General features: G+C 34.3%; 1 protein-coding gene across 2 annotated transcripts in view; it reads right to left on the reverse strand.

Annotated features, from left to right (window-relative positions):
* The window catches only part of LOC140443556 (sodium/hydrogen exchanger 9B2-like), a 205,401-nt gene that overhangs the window by 140,735 nt on the left and 44,363 nt on the right, over positions 1 to 20,303 (reverse strand). The window contains exon 1 of one of the 2 annotated variants that reach the window (XM_072534876.1): positions 7,483 to 7,616. The exons of the other annotated variant lie outside the window; for it this stretch is intronic. The gene's annotated coding sequence lies outside the window, so the exon portion shown is untranslated. Of the gene's footprint in view, positions 1 to 7,482; positions 7,617 to 20,303 lie in introns of those variants that run through there. 2 annotated transcript variants of the gene reach the window in all.

The following is a 20,303-nucleotide window of genomic DNA, read 5'->3' on the forward strand; positions in this document are numbered from 1 at the left end:
AGTTACCACGGTCATGAAGCACGTGAAAATTGTCTCCCTCCTTCAAAGGAAAAAAACAAGTCTCTCAAGCTGCTTCAGCTGAAAGGGGTGAATTGGTGACATTTGTGGGAATTGTAAGTGCTTCTGGACAAAGCCTGTCTCCCGTTTATGTATTCCCAAGGATTAGAAATGTGAAAGACCTTATAGTTAACGCACCAGTGCGTCAAGTTTGGCATTGGGAAACAAATCCGGTTAGATAACTGCAGAGTTATTTTCCTCGGTAATACAACATATAGGAAAGCATACTCGCTACTCCCTTGAGAATCCCATATTATTGCTGGTTGATAATCACGAGTCCCATGTTAGTCTTCAAAGCGTAAAATTTTTCAAAGAGAGTGGGATTGTTCTATTAAGTTTTGCACCCCATACGACTCATAGAATGCAACCCCTAGATATTGGGGTCTATGGGTCTTTTAAAAAATTTTGTAGCATTGCTTTTAATGATTATCAAATCCAGGAAAAACCATAACAATAAAAAATATACCAGAATTGACACACCGAGCATATTCAAGAACTTTTGCAAATTAAAATATTGTGAATACCTTTAAAAAGCCTGAGATTTGGCCATTTAACAGACTAGCTTTTAGCGATGACGATTTTGCCCCTAGTTATGTAACAGACAAACCTTTCATCCGGCAGTAAATCCACACAATCAAAACAATATGGTGGAAGGTGAGGTGAATCTCGAATATAATAAAATAGAACATGAAGTCATTCATAGAGAAACAGAAGATCGTGTTGAAAGAGATAAGAACGAAAATGACAAAATAGAAAAAGATCACGAAGATTTTGCAACTGAATCAAACTGAATCAAAAAAAGTAAAGAGCACGATTAATATTACACATGATATAAGAACTATGCCAACACCACCCTGCAGTAAGCATAAGAACCAAGTAAAAATTACACCAAAGCCAATAAGACCATTTCCAAAAGCCATAAGAAAAGAAAATAAAAGTAAGCGAACGCCAGGAATTTCAAGAATTTATACTGACACTCCTGAAAAAGAAAGATTGGAAAATATTGCACAAGAAAATGAAAATAAAAAAAGAGGTGTTAAGAGAAATGTGTTTAAGAATAACATGCAGGCAAAAGAAAACAAACTCCCCAAAAATAAAGTAAAGATTGAAAACTGTTCTGATTCATCGTCAACCGAAAATGATGCGTTATCTCTTCATGACGATTCGGGTGAAGATTTGAGTGACGAATTTGATGAAATTGAGGAAGTTGATGAACAAGATCTTAAAAAAGAAGATTTTGTTTTAGTAAGATTCATGACTAAATCCAAACTGATTCATTTTCGGGGCAAATTTTGGAAATTTCAGAAGAGGCAGCAAAAAAATTTAAGACATAAGCGAAGTGGACAATGGAGACATTATCAACAAATTGAAAACTCTAACAAAAACTGGAACAACAAGAACAGCTTTATATTTTAAGTTTAATTACAATTTTAGCACCTTAATTGTTAACTGATTTTGTTTAAGTAGGTCATTAATCTTATTTTTCCGCTACATTGCGTTTTACTCTTGATATTTTTTCTAAAATAAAGTACTTTTTCAAAACTTTTTCTTTTTTTATTCCTTTAAATATCCTTTTTTAACATAGTCGAATGCTCCCCTCCACCTGGTCGAATGCTCCCTAGGGGTGGGGAGCATTCGACCATTTGTAAAGTTTAAAAAAAAGGACGCAAGACTGCATACCTTGGACCATACTGAGGAATGATAAATATAGTCTTCTGCAGGTCATCATGCAGGGTAGAGTCGATGGCAAAAAGGGAATAGGTAGAAAGAGGAAGTCATGGCTGCGAAATATTCAAAACTAGACAAACATGACTGTTGACGAATTATTCCACGTAGCAAAAGACAGAGAAACTTTTAGAAATGTGGTCGCCAACCTCCGTTAATGGGGACGGCATAGGAAGAAGAAGTATAGGGTAAGCAGAAGATATTTATGTAACAATTAGGTTTGATATGTACACATTTATTGAGTAATTACTATTTTACTTATTGGAATGTTATCCTTTTAGAACTCAAGTAAAAAATCAACGCTATTTTGTTACTACGAACCTATTTGGTTACATTTAAATGCTGTTATACAGTTTATTCATCGTCACTTAAATCACTAATAAGACTTTCATCATTCGCCTCTATTGAAATCGATTGGTCCCAACTTAGGATCTGTTCGTAGAAATGTTTATGTTTCTCTGCTACGTAATGCATAATTCTTTTGACATAAACGAGTTTGTTAGCTTTCACTGGCAACATTGAGTGATAGACTTGATCTGTAAGAAGCTCCACTCTTCCTGCTTTAAACAACTTGAAAGTTCCAACCACGAAAGAATCAATAAATGGACGAGGGTCGATATATCCATATTCCTCACTGGTATACTGGAAGTGCTTGAATTTACTGAAGTTAAAATATTGTGTCTTGTCTTGACCTTTTGTAGTTTTCTTGAATATTGAAGGCCATCATTGTTGAAAATCAAGAAAATTTGCATGTTCCAATGGTACTACTAGAAATTTTGGAGCTTTTACGTTATCTTCTTGAATGATGTTATTGTATTGTCCTGGAACGTATCGTATTAGACCCCTTACGTTCAGTATATTCGAAAACAATATTTTACGGATGCCGACCGCTACGGAACGAGTCGAAACATGTTGGTACGGATAATGTGAATTAGAAGTCTGTCGTTTTCTCCTCGTTGTTTATTTAGGTATTTGTTTGATTTTTATACATAGTATTTAAAAAAATAATTTTCGAATCTATTTTGTTATTTATGCATGTGTTGTTATGCTTGTGCTTCATTAGATGTTAGGTTATGGACACTAAATACATACAACCATAGTTTACGCAGGTAAAACATTTCCTACACAGATAATGCAGGCAACTGTACATTTTTCATAAAGTTAACTAATTACCATAATGTCTGTTCTGTTATTGCACATTTCTGGAACACATTTTATTTTAGAGTAAAATTTTTTAGCTCTTCGTTTATGTATAATCATATCAGCCGCAGCTGATAACTTTGCATTTTGGTTAAGAGAAGATTTCATTTTCACAGAGAGTTCTTCGTAGACTAAACAGACGTCAACTTGAGGCCTGCCGGATTTAAAATTAAAGTTTTCCTTATAGTACATGTATTTTAAAAAGAACTCATACTTGACACCATTTGACGAAATATCAGGATATTTGTCTAAAAACATATCATAGATTTTTTTACGGTTAAGGTTGCATCTAAATATAAAACTGTTTGATGAATAATGAGATGTTTTCTTTGGGTATGATTCAATATGATCTTGCATTTTCTTAACAATATCATTTGATTTTCTGGGGTGTGAAACCCTCTTTTATCATATGGAAGCTCGCCTTTATTTTTTAAGTTAGTAAGACGTCGTAATGCTTTATTACTTATTGAAGGTAAACTTAAAAATGCCTTTCTACAAACTTCCACTTTTGTGTTGTTCCGCAATGAAAAACACTTGAAAGATGATTGATTGTATTTGCTTAGAGTCGTCATTTTTAGGCCTATGTATAGTCACATCGGATCTGTTAATAAGGCCCATTAAAAAAGTGTCTGACTCATTTTTAGGCTGACCATTGTATACAAGTTTAATAATACCTGCTTTCTCTTCAAAGAAAATAAATCTGTGCATTTTTTCTTACAAAAACAGCCAGGCCCAGTCTTCCTTTCTTCAACCAAAACACCTTTGGAAGTGACAAATTCTGATCCATTCCTTCTTGCTCTCTTTTCTTTTAATTTTGTCACCCCACTACCTCTTCTTTTTACAGGAGACTGACTATTAGAGTTATTGATATTAAACATCATAAACCATTAAATAATTATCTAATTAAACTTTGATCAAATAAAAGGCATATATCGAGCACAGTTTAATTTAATCTTAACCAAGTACTTTCGATCCCTAGACAGATTCTGTCTCCGGCTTCTGTACGCAATGTAGCTATTCTTCAATAATGTTAAAGTGTTTGTTTGTCCTTGTGTAGTGTAGTGTGTTGTACAATTATATGTTTATGACATTTTATTCTGGTCGGATAGGCCGCAATTGACGAAATGCCCCTGAAGATGATCTAGGGATCGAAAGTACTTGGGCAAGATTAAATTAAACTGTGCTCGATATATGCCTTTTATTTGATCAAAGTTCATTTATCCGAGCATTCAACCTTATATTTAATTATCTAATTATTAGAACAAACTAAACTCACTTTACACAGCAAACAATACAAAACATAACCTAAAAGCTGATGTAATAACAAACACTCTGTCACAATATACTTTTGGTTGGTTAATATGGTCAAGTAACAAGTAAAAAATAAAACAAGAGTAGAAAATAGAAAACAAAAAAGAATCAAGAATATATAAAACTGGAATATTATCCTTTTACATGTCAATGATGAAAATAATTTCGTTGAGGTCAAAAGGGATAACATTCCAGGAATGTTATCAGTTTAGATTTTACTTCAGGAAAACTGGCTTAATATGAGCTATTTAATGTGATGGAATGTTATCTGTCTTTGACTAAGTCTGTAGGGCTTGGTAAAGTGAACAAAACTGCTATCTTAAATAAATTTGGCAAAAAATGGAATGTTATCCTTTTAGATCTCACCGATTCAATTAAAAATTCAATTCATATTTTATTATTAAGCGTTAAATGAACTTATTTTAAAAGCTATTTTAATAATTTAAATTGTTAACATTATAATGTCAAATATATACTCTACATCATAGTTACAAATAACATATGGCCGTACACCATCAGAGACATTTTGGAGTTCCAGTTATTTAGGGGAAGCTAAGCATAAAACGAGGTATCTTTAATTTAACACTGCAGTGTTATATCTTTAAAAATTTAAAAGGTAGGTACATGTCAGTTTGGTTATTCTTTCACCAATGTTTTATTTTAAATTATATATATAAATGAAAAATTACTAAGTTTTTGGGAAGAACCGAAAACATATAGAAATACAAGAACCGTCAAACAACACTGAGGTCTCAATCTGCCAACTCCTCAGTGTCGAGTGACGACAGGTCGTCTTACCCTGTGTAGCTGCTTGTATAGTCACAGTTAATAATTTTGGGAATAGTATTATTCTTAGCTTTAGATTTAATTTTTAAATATTATATTAGTAATAGTATTAATTTTAGAAATCCGAATTCGGGATCCGAAAAAAGTTAATGAGTTGTAAACACGAAATGTCTCAGTTCTTAATATTTTGCTTATTACTAGTGAAACTACCAGTTTTTATTTATAGCTGAAGTGGGCAAACTAACTTTAAACTGTAAGTTTTATACCACATATATTATTTAAGCATAAAGTTGCGTATTTAAACCAGATTTGTTAGTTTTCTATTCCTGTTAGTCTACTACATCAATTGTAGATAGACACAGGTTTATGGATTATAAACAATTAACCAGTCTGTTTTTTGCGGGAAACGAAAGGTAATTAGTTTCTGGAGTACCGTAAAATAAATTACTAACATGTCATCAGATGTTACTATACAGAATGTCTCAGAGAATATATCTTATTCTTCAGCAGCCTCCCAGTCAGATTCAATTATAAATTATGATAATACGAGTTATAGAATATTCATTTCGCAGAATAGTGTGACATGTTATATCTGTAACAGTTCACATTGCTAGTAACTGTTCAAGTAATAAAAATTCTTCTTCTCAGCCTTCAGGACCCTTAACCACCTCTACTGTTCAAACTTCTGACTCTTCTACCAATGCTTGTAAATAAGTTAGCCAAAATAACAAAATTACCAAAATATTTCCACAAGTGTCCACACCAATCACCTTTAACTCTAGATCAGTGCAAATTAAACAGCCTGTTTCTGAGGCAACTCAAGATTTAAAAACGAACGAAAATACTCCACTGGAATCTTCTGCTACAGCCAAAAATATGAAGATAAGTTCACAGACTTTACTAGCGATCACGAAAGAATCACCTAGTCCGCCAAACGAACCATAGAGAAAACATCATCTCCACCTGCCGAAAATACTGTTGATAATCAAACGAAAATCTTTCTGCTCGGCCTCATAAAACCCAAACTCAAAAACTGAAAAACCTAAACACTTATTACCTACCCCCGAATCGCTCGAATAATTTATTAGTAAACAATCAACACCACCTGTGACAAGCTATGACCAATTAATGATGTTCATTGAAAATATTCAAGGCAGTCAATTCCCTATCAAAATTGTTAAGGAATATACATCTCATTTCCTTGGTCTCATACATTTGCTTACCTTCTCTTATCAATATATTCCAAACAAAGCTACAAAACATCGTTTTACAAGGCTAAAAAAACTGCGACATTTTCTCGCACAAGACCATACTGACAACGAACATTCTTCAACTGAATCATAATATTCAACTCTATTTTACAGTGGAATATTGATGGACTTTCCGAATTTTCGTAAAGACCGAACAAACACAGGTCGCACAATTTTACCGTTCTTTAGATAAATTTTGCAATATACCGGGGGTAACAATAATATATTAACACAAAAATCGAAACATTATAATTATTTGATTTACCAGGGTTTTTAAAATTATGCGTTTTGGAGCGCAGTGTATTAGGTTTATGTAGTACTAACATTGGTAACTGATAAAAAGAAATTTTTGGCTATGAATCTGCAATCAATAATAATTAAAATTCAGTCGATTTTAACAATAAACACAAGTCTGGCTAATTGGCTCTGCCAAAGTCATTTTTCAGAAAAAAAAAGACTGGAGTATAAAGCCTCCTGAACCCAACAAAAATCATATTGCAACAAAAAAGATAGGAAAGCTGTAAATATAAAGAACGGTTAAAATAAGATAAGTATATGGACTAAGTACAGGAAGATCTGAGAAAACGCTTGAGATAGGAAATTGCCGAGCTAAAGCGGGCTATTAATATAATAACTAAAGTTCATTTTTACTTATTTCATTAAAATATCTGAATTCTAATTAAGATCAATGTTTTATCAATCGGTGAAAGTTATTTGGGTTATATGGTCATATTTTTACATTAAAATTTCGCAGTTAATATATTTAAAATATTAATATCCTTAATATTGTTCTGAAGCTATTTTCTTGTGGCATTTTTGAGTAATTACTATTTAAATGGAAATAAGCCACAATTAAACGTTAAAGTAAGTTTATATTTACTTTAACCTTTAATTATGGCTTACTGCTTATTCCCATTTAAATAATAATTATTAATATCCTTTATAAATATAAGTTAAATAATTCGTTTGAAATAAATCATTTTAAGTAGACAGTCTGTAATTCTCATAGTGAATATTCTGTAAACCCAATATTTTTATTAAATACCGTATTAAAGATTAGGTAAAATACTATTTACTTAAACACAAGAACCGCTATTTAACTACCAATAATATACAAAAATATTTAGAAACATTTAGAAGAAATTTGACTTACCTTAAAAATAATGGTACACAAGTAAAGAATCACCAAACAAAAAATAATCGGAACTGTACAGTTAGAAGTTCTTTCACTTTCGTCATACGACTCGTTAAGGAAAACTGATTAAGATGCAACACAGTTGTTGATACTTCAATGTCCCACAATGCCGGTCGTTAGATCGTCTTTTACAATCAAATAATTATAGGCGATATTTTATTAATTTGTTTTGCGAATAAATTAAAAACTTTCGTAGGCTATGAAGAATATTTGCTTTTGATTTAAGTGTTACGGTTAATTAATCTTGATCTTCTAAGATAATAAATTTATATTTTTCAGTCTTCTATAAAAATAATTAAATAGTGAAAATAAAATGAGATCTAAACTCGTTATCCTCTGGTCCTTCTTGTCAATTTCTTCCATGGACTGGATACTATGAGATTCTAATATTTAATTTAAAAATTCTAATATATACCCCTTCATCTTGACATTAATAAATTCATACTTTTACTTTTATTTCGTTTAAAAGTTATTTCTTTTTTCACTTCTCTAATCAATTTAGACATTTTTATTCATTCAAGTAACCAATGACATTTGTTTGCAACCTACTCCTCTTTTGCCCTCAATCTTTCCTTGGATAATTAGTTGAAGGATTACGTATTTTTTTTTCTCTCGGGATATGGCCCAGATATCCAATTTTTCGTACTTTGATCACGTTGACTAATTCTGTCTCGGTAGTTACACTTCTTAAGACTTCCTCGTTTTCCTTCCTATTTGTCCATGCTACATGGTGGGCGGAACATTCTTCGGAAGGTCCACATTTCGAAGGCTTCCAACTTATTAATAGAGGATATTTTTAACGTCCATGTCTCCATGCCGTATACCAATATGGACCATACATAGCATTTTACCATCCTGTAGCAGAGATTGAAGGAAAGATTGCGGTTACATAGTAGCGGTTTAAATTTAATGAATTCTTGTGTTTGTTACGCCATTTTATTTCTTGTTGAAGATCCCATTGGTCATTCACTATCATTCCCAAGTATTTGAATGTTTTCACTTGCTGGATTGGAGCATTATTTACTTGCAGCTGTACTCTAAAAAGTGCATTTTTTCTTATTACCATGCATTTAGTTTTTTCAGCATTTATCTGTAATCCATATTATTCCTACGGTATTAATTTTATTTAGCATCAACTGCATATCATGTTCGTTGTCTGTGATTATAGCGGTGTCGTCGGCGTAAAGAATGTTATTTTTCGGGTACCCGTTGACCTTTATACCACACTCAGAGCCTTTGAGTGCTGTTAATAAATTAGTGCAAGTGCAAAAAATACACTCACTCGTGCTTTTTAATTCCAATAGAGATTTTTTTTTGTGGCATAGACTTTCGTCATTCAGCCAGTCTCGAAATAGAGATTTTGGATTACTCTTACATCTTTCTCGTCAATGTTATCTTTGTAAAACATTTTTAACATTGCATAGTGTTTTTAAAGTGCCAAATGCTTTTTCATAATCGAGGAATGTGATGAATATATCCTTTCATTGGTCTATGCAGTTTTGTACAAAAGTATTCAAGCAGAAAGCTGCTTCAACTCAGTATGCTCTTGAAATTGTGTCTTGTCAACTAGCTCTTCCAGCTTTCTTAACATTCTTGTATAGAGGATGCAAAGAAATACTTTAAGAAAATTACTTTAGAAAAGTATTTTAGAAGTTTAGTAAACAAATACTTTAAGTACTTTGCATTTTACCGCTTTTTGTGACTTAGGGATCATTATAAAGGTTGAATAAAGCCAATCCATTGGAGTGTAGCCGGTGTTATATATGACATTTAAAATTTTTATTTACCAGAATGTCATGTTACCAGTATGGCTATTAATAAAGGATCTTGGAGGAAGGGATCTTCTGGAACATCTTCAGAATCCGTCGGGAATCGCTTTGACCTCTAGTTCTTGGAATTTTCAACTAATAATCATCTGAGCTCAGCCACTAAGACATCCCAGTTCTGACACCAATTTCTACCGTGGTTTTCTTGAAACACGTATATCACGAAATCAAACTCTATCAAAAATGTATAAAATACTAAACTAACTAATATCAATAATTTAGAGTTAGAATGTGAACTACAAAATGATAATCCAATCCAATAAATTTCAATGAACATTTTGAAGAGACAAATTTTAAAATTCATGTAGACCATTTAGATTGTGATCAACAAATTTGTCTTTGCAAAAGACAAATATGATATAGGGATAGTGAAGGATTATGAAGCACACATTAATTTATTGAAAGAGAAATATTGCAACAAAAGGCCATATCGAACCACAGTTGATGATAAAAAGGAGATTGTGAAACAAATTCCATTGCTACTAGACAAGAATCTAATAGAAGGATCTGACAGTCCTTTTGCAGCCCCAGTTACATTAGCTTATAAAAGAGATGAAAATACAAAGTCAAGATTGTGCATTGATTTCAGAAAATTGAATAAAATTGTAGTGCCCCAATCACAACCGTTTCCACTTGTAGAGGATTTAATGGTAAAGACAAGAAATTGCAAATTATTCTCAACACTGGACATAAACTCTGATTTTTGATCAATCCCTATGCGTATTACAGATAGGCACAAAACTGGATTTCTTACACAAGAAAGACTTTTTCAATGGGCTTGTTTACCATTTGGGTTAAAAACATCTCCAGCAAAATTCAAAGAATAATGTGTAACATAATAAGAAAACACAAACTTGCAGATTTCACAGTGAGCTACATAGATGACATACTCATTTTTTCAAAATCATTCCAGATACATATCAGACATCTAGCACAACTATTTAAACAATCAAAAGTGAAGGATTTAGATTAAAATTTGTAAAATGCATGTTTGCAGCTGAATCAGTAAGAAAACACAGAAAAATGTTATACAGTTTCTAGGGAAGATAAATGTTTACCATAAATATGTGCCAAAAATAGCAATAAAATTGGATCCTTTGCATAAGAAACAGTCAACCATTTAATTGGACTAAAGAATGCCAAAAAAAACATTTAAAGAATTAAAAAATGTATTGTTAACTCAACCTGTACTAACTATCTTCGATCCAACTCTACCGATATCCATATATACTGATGCTAGTTTACCAGGAATAGCAGAGGTGCTAAAACAACTACAAGAAAACAATGAAGGAAAACCAGTGGCCTATTTCTCAAAGAAACTAAATGAAGTGCAGAAGAGGATAAAAGCTTTATACCTGGAGTGCCTGGTAATTAAAGAATGTGTTAAATATTGGCAACATTACTTAATAGGCAAAAAATTTACTGTTTTTTCTGGCCACAAGTCATTGGAGAATATGAATATAAAGTCTAGAACAGATGAAGAACTAGGTGATTTAACATATTATTTATCGCAATATGATTTTATGGTGAAATATTGCTCTGGAAAATATAACTTAGAAGCTGACTGCCTTGGCAGAAATCCTGTCTTAGAACCCGATAAAAATATGGAGGAGCAGTTGGAAGTTATAAATTTGATAACTCTTGCAAAAAATATTGAAAGACCAAGTAAAATAAAGATATAAAACATAATAATAAACTGGTAACTAAAAATATTCTTTATTGCAAAAAAGTAAGAGGAAACTAAAAAATTATTCTAACCGAAGATTATAGCATACAATTTTTAAAAGATGTACAAAGAAACATATAGGAATAAAACAAATGCATAATAATGATAGGACCATACTATACGGCTAAAAATTTAACAAAAAATATAAAGGAAACATGTCAAAACTGTGCAGTATGTACTAGAAACAAATCAAGAGGACTAGGAAAACTTGAATTAATGTCACATTTGGGCCCAGCCACAAAACCGTTCGAAAATATTTCCATAGACACAATCGGAGGTTTTGGAGGTTCTCGATCTACCAAAAAATATTCTAGTGGATCACTTTACACGATATGCATATTTATATTCTATCATCGAAAACTCAAACTGCAAATGATTTTATTAAACTTGTGAAAAGCATATCAGAGACAGATCAGATAGGTATGATTCTAACAGACTAATACCCAGGAATAAATTCAAAAAATTTTTAAAACTTTTTAGATCAAAAATTTATACCAATAATCTTCACTGCCAACTTACCAACAAAAAGGATATCCTGTTACGATGGGTAGAGCACTTTCGAGAGTTGCTGGAAGGGGGACCTTCTAACACTATAGAGCTGGAATACCGAAATGAGGAACTCGTGGACCCCCCTCGGTAGATGAAGTTAAAATATTTATAGAAAAACTAAGGAGTCACAAATCTCCAGGCAGCGATGGCATCCCAGCAGAGTTATTCAAGCACGGTGGAGAGCAGTTCACCAAGGTGATGCGAGAAATTGTTTGTAAAATTTGGTCTGAGGAACAAATGCCTGAAGAATGAAGCTTAGGCTTTATTTGCCCGTTACACAAAAAGGGAAACCAACTGGAATGCAATAATTACCGCGGAATAACTCTCCTAAATACAGCATACAAGATATTGTCAAATATTTTACACGAGAGATTGAAGCCTTATACCGAAACGTTCCTAGGAGAATATCAGGCAGGATTCAGGCGTCGACGTTCAACCATTAACCAGATCTTTACACTACGACAGCTCCTCGAAAAATCGCAAGAGTTTAACATAGATACCTGTCATATTTTTGTCGATTTTAAAGCAGCATATGACAGTGTTTTAAGACCAAGTCTTTACAACGCTAAGAATGAGTTTGGAATTCCAAAAAAACTCATATGTTTGATAAAAGTGACAATGGCGAAGATGCTATCAGCAGTAAAAATTCAAAACGACTCGTTAACCTCATTTGAAATATATAGGGGTTTAAGGCATGGAGATGCGCTGGCGTGTCAGCTTTTTAATGTTGCCTTAGAAAAAGTTGTACGAGACGCTAATTTATAAACGTAAATCCTAACCGAGCTAGTAGCAGCAGCAGAACGAATGGGATTACATATAAATCAAAATAAAACCAAATTCATGGCGACTAACAAAAACACAAGAGCTGGAAATATTGACGCAGATTTAATCATCAATGACCAAAACTTAGAGGCAGTCAAAGAGTTAATATATCTCGGGACATCGGTTAACCCCAATCATAACACATCTGAGGAAATAAAAAGGCGAATAATAATTGCACAAACAGGTGTTATCATGGTCTATCAAAGTACTTAGCTAACAAACTTCTGTCTCAAAAAATTCGTATAAGGCTGTATAGAACACTGATAGTCCCCGTTCTCACATATGGATCAGAGGCATGGACGCTAACTAAAACAGATAAATCCGCTCTATCGATTTTTGAAAGAAAGGTGCTACGCAAGATATTCGGAGCGGTCTGTGGGAACGGAATATGGAGGCGTAGATATAACTTTGAACTGCAGAATATCCACAAGCATACGTTTGCTGGTAAAGATATTATCACTATAATTAAGCGAAACCGCCTGCAGTGGGCAGGACATGTAGCCCGGTCCACTGAATCGAACATGATAAAAAATATTCTAACAGCGCAACCCGTGGGAATGAGAAGACGGGGTAGACCAAAGCTGAGGTGGATGGACGAGGTAACACAAGATGCAGAGAAGATCGGAGTCGGCAACTGGAAAATGCAAGCAAGGGACAGAACAGAATGGCGTAGAAAGCTTTAGAAGGTCGAGGCCATCTAAGGGCTGTAGCACCAAGATGATGATGAATCTTTACTGCCGCAAATTCAACATTTTCTAACGGCTTAAATGAAAGAAAAAATCAGACCCTAATTAATAAAATCAGATGTAATATTAACGAAAAAGAACAAAAAACTGCTTGGACAATAATAGCACAAGAATGTGTGCGCAAATACAATGAAACAGAACATGATGTCACTGGTTTCGCACCATCATACTTAATGTATGGCAAAAATTTTGCAATGTTACCAAATGAACTAAAAAAAAATTAACTTCTGAGAAAGATTGAATTCGTAATAGAAATATTGCTCTAGATAGAACGACCAAATTTCATAATTATAATAAACAAATTTATGACAACAACCATAAACATTTTGATTTCAAGATAAGTGCTTTGATATTTTTGGAAAATGGAAACAAATTAAACAGGAACAAACTTGACGAACTGAAAATAGGACCTTATGAAATTACGGAAAAATTGTCAAATTCAATTTACAGAATAAACCTAAACCGAAGAAAATCAGAGTCCAATCTGTTCCACATATCCAAGCTGACTCCAATCTCAACACCTAAAGATGAAGAACAAGATGAAGAAGACGAAGACGATTACTAAACTTTTGAAGGCATGAATATTTTCTCCTCTGGGAAAGGGGATGTAATGAAATTATAATTTCATCATTCAAATATTGCCGCGCTCTACCGAGCACATTGGCTGAAATATTAGCCACTTCTGTCATCTTTATATTTAAAAACTTGTCAGATTTAATTTGTGGTTAGGAATGTTAAACATTGAGAGCTAGTGACATTAAATGTCGTTTCTTTAATTTCAGGTAAAATTGTGTGTAAATAGAGGTGATGTGTGTAAATAATGTAAAAGAAATATGAATACAGAAGTCCCTTTCCAATGATTGGAATATTTTAATACTTTGCACCATACACAAAAGGGGAGATATCTTTGAATGCTCTAACCATCGAGGAATTACGCTCCTAAATGCAGCGTATAAAATATTCCCCAATATACTATGCCATCGTATGGCACCATATGCAGAGCGAATAATAGGACAATATCAGGCTGGTTTCAGAGGTGGTAAATCAACAATTCATCAGATTTCAATCCTGAGACAAACTCTAGAAAAAACACTGAAATACGGTGTAGACACGCACCACATATTTATAGACTACAAGGCAGCCTACGACTCTGTAAATAGAAGAGAATTGTTTAGAGCAATGATAGACCTAGGAGTACCAAATCAGTTGGTAAGTCTAACCAAACTAACCCTTGAAAAAATTGAATGCAGAGTACGAATCCAGGGGGAACTCTCTGAACCTTTTAAATCAAATAACGGGCTACGTTAGGGAGACCCACTCTCCTGTATATTATTCAATCTAGCTCTGGAAAAAGTATTACGTACGTCACAAATCACAACTACCGGTTCAAGTTTCGAGAGTCCATCTTCGTTTCGAGGAGTTAAATTGGGATTCCGGCCTCTACGTATGAGAAGCTCCGCCGAGCCTCCGTGGTAGGTGAGGGGACACCGGCAATCAGAATTCTCTAACAGTTCGAGCTTTCTTACAGACAATATTCTTACAATGACTTAATATTTGTGTTAGAATTCTGATGCGTGGTGTATATCTCAAATTCCACAGAAATGCCGGCCTTCTCACTTCGTGTAGCCGCGTTCCTTCTCCTCGAGAGAGGTACAAGAATGCCGGCATTGTCGACTATTCTTGCTGCCTGTCGCTTCGTGTTGCTACCTTTCGCTAATAGTATTACCTATAGTTACTATTTGCATAAGGTTTCCGGCGACAAAGTGTTATTGCAGCTCGACCTGATCGGAAAAGCAATTACAAGTCCCCGTCGGGGCTTTCATTCGCTCTTTACCGTGACAGGCCCAAATAACGCTGTGGTCAGTTCGACACAATTTGAAATAGTTCTAAGACCAATGTCTTTTCTATCTCAGAAAGTCGTGTTCTACTGTCAGGAAGCGTTTTGTAGTCGACACGCCGGTTCTCGTACTCTTGATAATTTAACTTCTAAATTGGATAACTATTCTTGGATTCGACGTCTTCGACGATAGCAGGATATTGGTTAAATAATAAAACTCAAAGTAGCGTGGTAGCACATCAGGCCAACAAGGTCTAACGGGGCTAGTAGTGTAAGACGACTGGATCCTGATCGGAAGATGTGCTGCTCTTTTATACACATCGTGTTTTAGCATTTGCAGCAATCTTCTGCCGAGAGGCCAATGACAGCGCAGTTAATAGCATGCGCTGTGGTTGGCCGGCCAAAGTAACAATCTTTGTCGTGATTGGTTACCTTGGCGACACTCCCTCCCCTCCGAAGACCTGTTGGCAGGGTATTTTTTTATTGAAAAAACAAGACAGTTTACAAATTTTTGTCAATAAACATATGAAAATGGTAATTAGTATACATAGGTAAAACATTGATACAATATAATTATATGATATATATATATATATATATATATATATATATATATATATATATTATAATACATTGTCATAAATGTGGCAAAAGAAGAATTCTTATCACTAAGCCATTAATTCAAATAAAAATAGTCATAATTAAGTCAATAGTTAATTTCTTTTTTGATGTTAAGTCAGTCAAAGGAGTGATAATGACTGCAAATGAGTCAATTTGCTGTCCCAATGAAACTTCTGAGGTGTTTGACGGATTTGGGTCGCTGAAAGCCTTGGATTTTTTCGCAATGTTTTTCCAAGGGTTGAGTACCCAAATACTCTAACGTGTTGGTAGCAAACCGACATTTCTTCATCGAAACCCAGAGTCCATGTGTTCTGAGTCGCTCTAGGACGAGGTGGAGATGTTTCTGATGATCTTTCCAGGAGTTGGAATAAATGATTATATCATCCATGTAGACCTTTACAAATTCGTCTATAAAACCAGAGAAGACTGATTTAACTAATTTTTGGAAGGCTGCAGGTCCATTTTTGAGTCCGAATGGCATAACTACGAACTCATAAGACGATCCGTCGGGTAGACTGAATACTGTCAGCGGAATCGAATCTTTGTGTAGTGGTATTTGCCAAAAACCACTCTTCAAATATAATGCCGAAAATATTCTCGCCGTTCCTAGCTCTTTAATTGCATCGTGAATTAACGACAGGGTGGAGACCTCGTCGAGTGTTATCTTGTTGATTTTACGATAATCAACACAAAATCGAGGTGTGACATCCAAAGTAGCGCGGTAGCACATCAGGCCAACAAGGTCTAGTGGGACTAGTAGTGCATGACGACTGGATCCCGATCGGAAGATGTGCTTGCTCTTTTATACACATCGTGTTTGAGAATTTGCAGCAATCTTCCGCCGAGAGGCCAATGACAGCGTAGTTAATAACCAGCGCTGTGATTGGCCGACCAAAGTAACAATCTTTGTCATGATTGGTTACCTTGGCCACATGCTTGTCATCCTGGTGCCTAAGCGTGCGTTCATAACGAGGCGCCGACCCTCGCTCGGGCCATGGCATATATATATATATATATATATATATATATATATATATATATATATATATATATATATATATATATATATATATATATATATATATATATATATATCGACCATGCGGAAAAAGAGGGTTACAACTCAAAAAACGTAATTTTGATATATTGAAACCAAGATATTAAGACCTGAAAACCAATTAAACTAAAAAGGATTTTTAGAAATGGTATGCATAAATAAATATCAATGTGTTAACGAAAAAACTGATATTGATAAACTAAGCAATATCTCTAATTACATTCTATCATACGAAAACTAATATATTCACTAATATTAAATTTCCGGGCTAAATTCAAAAAGTTTAAATATTCAAATTTGGTGCCACTTTACTTTGTTGTTTAAATAATCAGATGACAAGTTAAATACTTCATCATTCTATTATGTATAGTACGCAGCCATATAACAATCGAAAACTAATTATCAACAACGAAAAATATAATAAACATAAACGAGTCTGTTTCTGACATAAATCAAATATCGAAATGAATTATCAAACATGTTTCCTCAAATTCAATAAAATTAAAACATTCTAATACATATATATATATATATATATATATATATATATATATATATACAAACAACACAGTTTATTAGTTGTCAATAAATGACAATAAATAAGTAAGTAATAATAAATTTATTGTTACTTACTGACAAAACATCAAAAATAAAATAAAGATTTACTTTTACATATACATACCGTAATACACCTGCATACAAAACATGTTGCATACTATCAAGACAGGTTTAAGATACTACTTCCATTAATATAATAGCAAGAACTCCTAATTACTTTTTAATCACACTATTTTTGTTTTTTTTTCTGTTCTCTATGGATCAGTCAAAACACACCATGAAAAGATGTCACTAACAAAATTTTAACTTTCCAACTAAATTTTAAAATGTATATTGTCCATTATTTTAAATGTTATATTTTATATGTGTGTTTTTAATGTTGAGTGTCGTAGCTTTAGAAAAATAATCTCAACGAGTAGTAAGTTGTAATGACAATTTGAGATATGTTGTAAATATTTACACTTTCTTCTAATTACAGTGTCTTGAAGAAGGAATAAAAGAATTCCGAAAGCTCGACCAAAAGTCAAAAGAGTGTTTCTATAACATCCCGGCCAAACCTACTGACTGCAGCCCTAATAAACTGTGTTGTTTGTTTATATCGACAGTCAATAATATCCAGCATTTCTTATATATATATATATATATATATATATATATATATATATATATATATATATATATATATATATATATATATATATTTATATATAATATAAGAAAGAAACTACATGTGTCAGTCTGGTTCTAGATACTGTAATGTTTTTATTTATTTATAATTATTTATATTTTATTTATTAATTCTTTACTAATTTATTATATCGTTCTTATTTTAATTTATTAAAACACACGGTAATTTATATCAGTTTATTAAACTACTGTACAATTTATTTGACGAACGTTACAATTAAATCGCGACGCGAATCTTCAAAATTAATCAACTCTCTTCATAACAAAATTCCTCTATAAATATAAAATCCTGTTATTCGAGGATAACGGTGAAGCGGCGACTCCCCATCGAATAACCAGAAGCTCAGACTGGTTTTATTCGGCCTACTTGGAAACTTCGAGTCGGATGACTCATCATAATTTGGGTCTAGATGCTTCTGGTAAACAAACGCCGAAATGACTACAACAAAAACAGAATTAGTCATAATATATTTACAGTTTTGTAGGCCATGATATTTATTATCGTAACATTGCCCCCCTCTTAAAAGAAGGTTCCTCCTGGAACCTTGTCGGGACCGGAACTGGAACGGTATGCTGGTATCGGCAACTGGACCCTCTTTTACAACTTCCAGTTGTAAAAGAGGGACTAACACCTGGACTTCGGTGTCTTTAAAGATCTCCACCATATTTCGGATAACCCTCCAATCTAATTGGCGGCACTCCAACTTTGGCAGGGCTAACTTTTGCACTACGAGAGAGCACAGTACGTGCTCTCTCAATTGAAGTAAGGCTTCCCATACATCTCGGTAGGTAGGTTGGTCACGGGCAGTGTCTTTTGTTACCAGGTAGAAAAGGTAACGTGATGCATCTTGGAGTTTCAAGGTATTACCGGGAGCTAGCACTTGACATTGAAGTTCTGCAACTCGACCAAACTTCCTTCGAAAGACGAATGCCAACCCTGGTGCGTCTTTGATACTGCCCGGGATGGTAAGGGCCAGCGAGTAGTCATCGGGGAGCGCGAGTAGATCTTGCTTTTATTCAGTGGTAACACCATGTCTTGCTTTACCGGTACCTCCATAGGCACCCATGAATTCCTCAAACGTGAGGTCAGACACATCCTGGACTTGGTTTACTTCCATTTCTTCATCTACGTCGTGGTCACCTTCGAAAGACGCCAGCCATTTATGGTGTACTATCATCTGCTTTCCCCTCGGAATCTTGCTTATTCGGTAGATGACATCGTTGATCTTCTCCATAATTAAGTATGGGCCTTCCCAAAACTGCTGCAATTTGAGAGAACAACCTTTTCGCTTCTTGGGATTATAGAGCCAGACTTTGTCGTTCTTCTTAAAGCAACCCTTTTCGGCTTGTGTATCGTACCGTTTCTTTATTCGGTCGCTAGCGATCTGAAGGTGGGAACGGACCAACTCATGTACATCGTCCATTCTTCTTCGTAATTCGATCACATAATCTTCACCTGCTACATCTTCTCCAGGTCGACACCCAAACTCTAGATCACAAGGTAGTCGCATTTCGCGTCCGAATAGGACTCTGGCTGGTGTCTGGCCTGTTGATTCGTTAACAGCAGATCTGTAGGCCATTGTGAAGAACAGAAGGTATTGGTCCCAGTCTCGCTGATGATCGGACACCATCGTTGTCAAATATTTGCCGACTGTCCTATTCATTCGTTCTACCATAAAATCCGATTGCGGATGATATGAATCGCGGTAGTTCTTGTTTTCTTCATGCCTAGTCTATCACATATTCCTTGGAATAGATTTCGCTTTCGAAATTCCTGCCTTGGTCAATATGGATCTCCAAAGGCACTCCAAATCGGCTGATATATTTTTGGATCAACTTATCTGCAACGGTGGCGGCCTTCTGGTCTGGAAGTGCGTAAATCTCGACCCACTTAGTGAAGTAATCGATTACTACCAACATTTACTTGCCCCCATTTTCACTTTCTGGAAATGGCCCTGCAATGTCCAAAGCTATTCTTTCAAACAGGCTTCCAACATTATATTGTCTCATAGGAGCTCTCCTTTTTCGGTAAGGCCCGTTACTCGTAGCACAAATAGTACATTTCTTACACCAGTCTTTTACATCGTCGAAACTGTTCATCCAATAAAACCGTTCCCGAATTCTCTTAAAGGTCTTCTTTACACCAAAATGCCCTCCTGATGGACTGTCGTGTAACTGACGAAGTTCGGCTATTCTGCTCTTTGGGATCACCAACTGTCTTCTCCTCTCTGAACCGTCATCATTTTCCAGGACTCGTTTGAGCAAGCCATCTTCCATGATAAATTAGTCCCACTGGGCCCAATACGTCTTAACTACTGAGCATAGGTTTAATATTTCTTGCCAAGGTGGT

This window comes from Diabrotica undecimpunctata, chromosome 6 (genome assembly GCF_040954645.1).
Source record: "Diabrotica undecimpunctata isolate CICGRU chromosome 6, icDiaUnde3, whole genome shotgun sequence".
In the NCBI taxonomy this organism is placed as follows: Eukaryota; Metazoa; Arthropoda; class Insecta; order Coleoptera; family Chrysomelidae; genus Diabrotica; species Diabrotica undecimpunctata.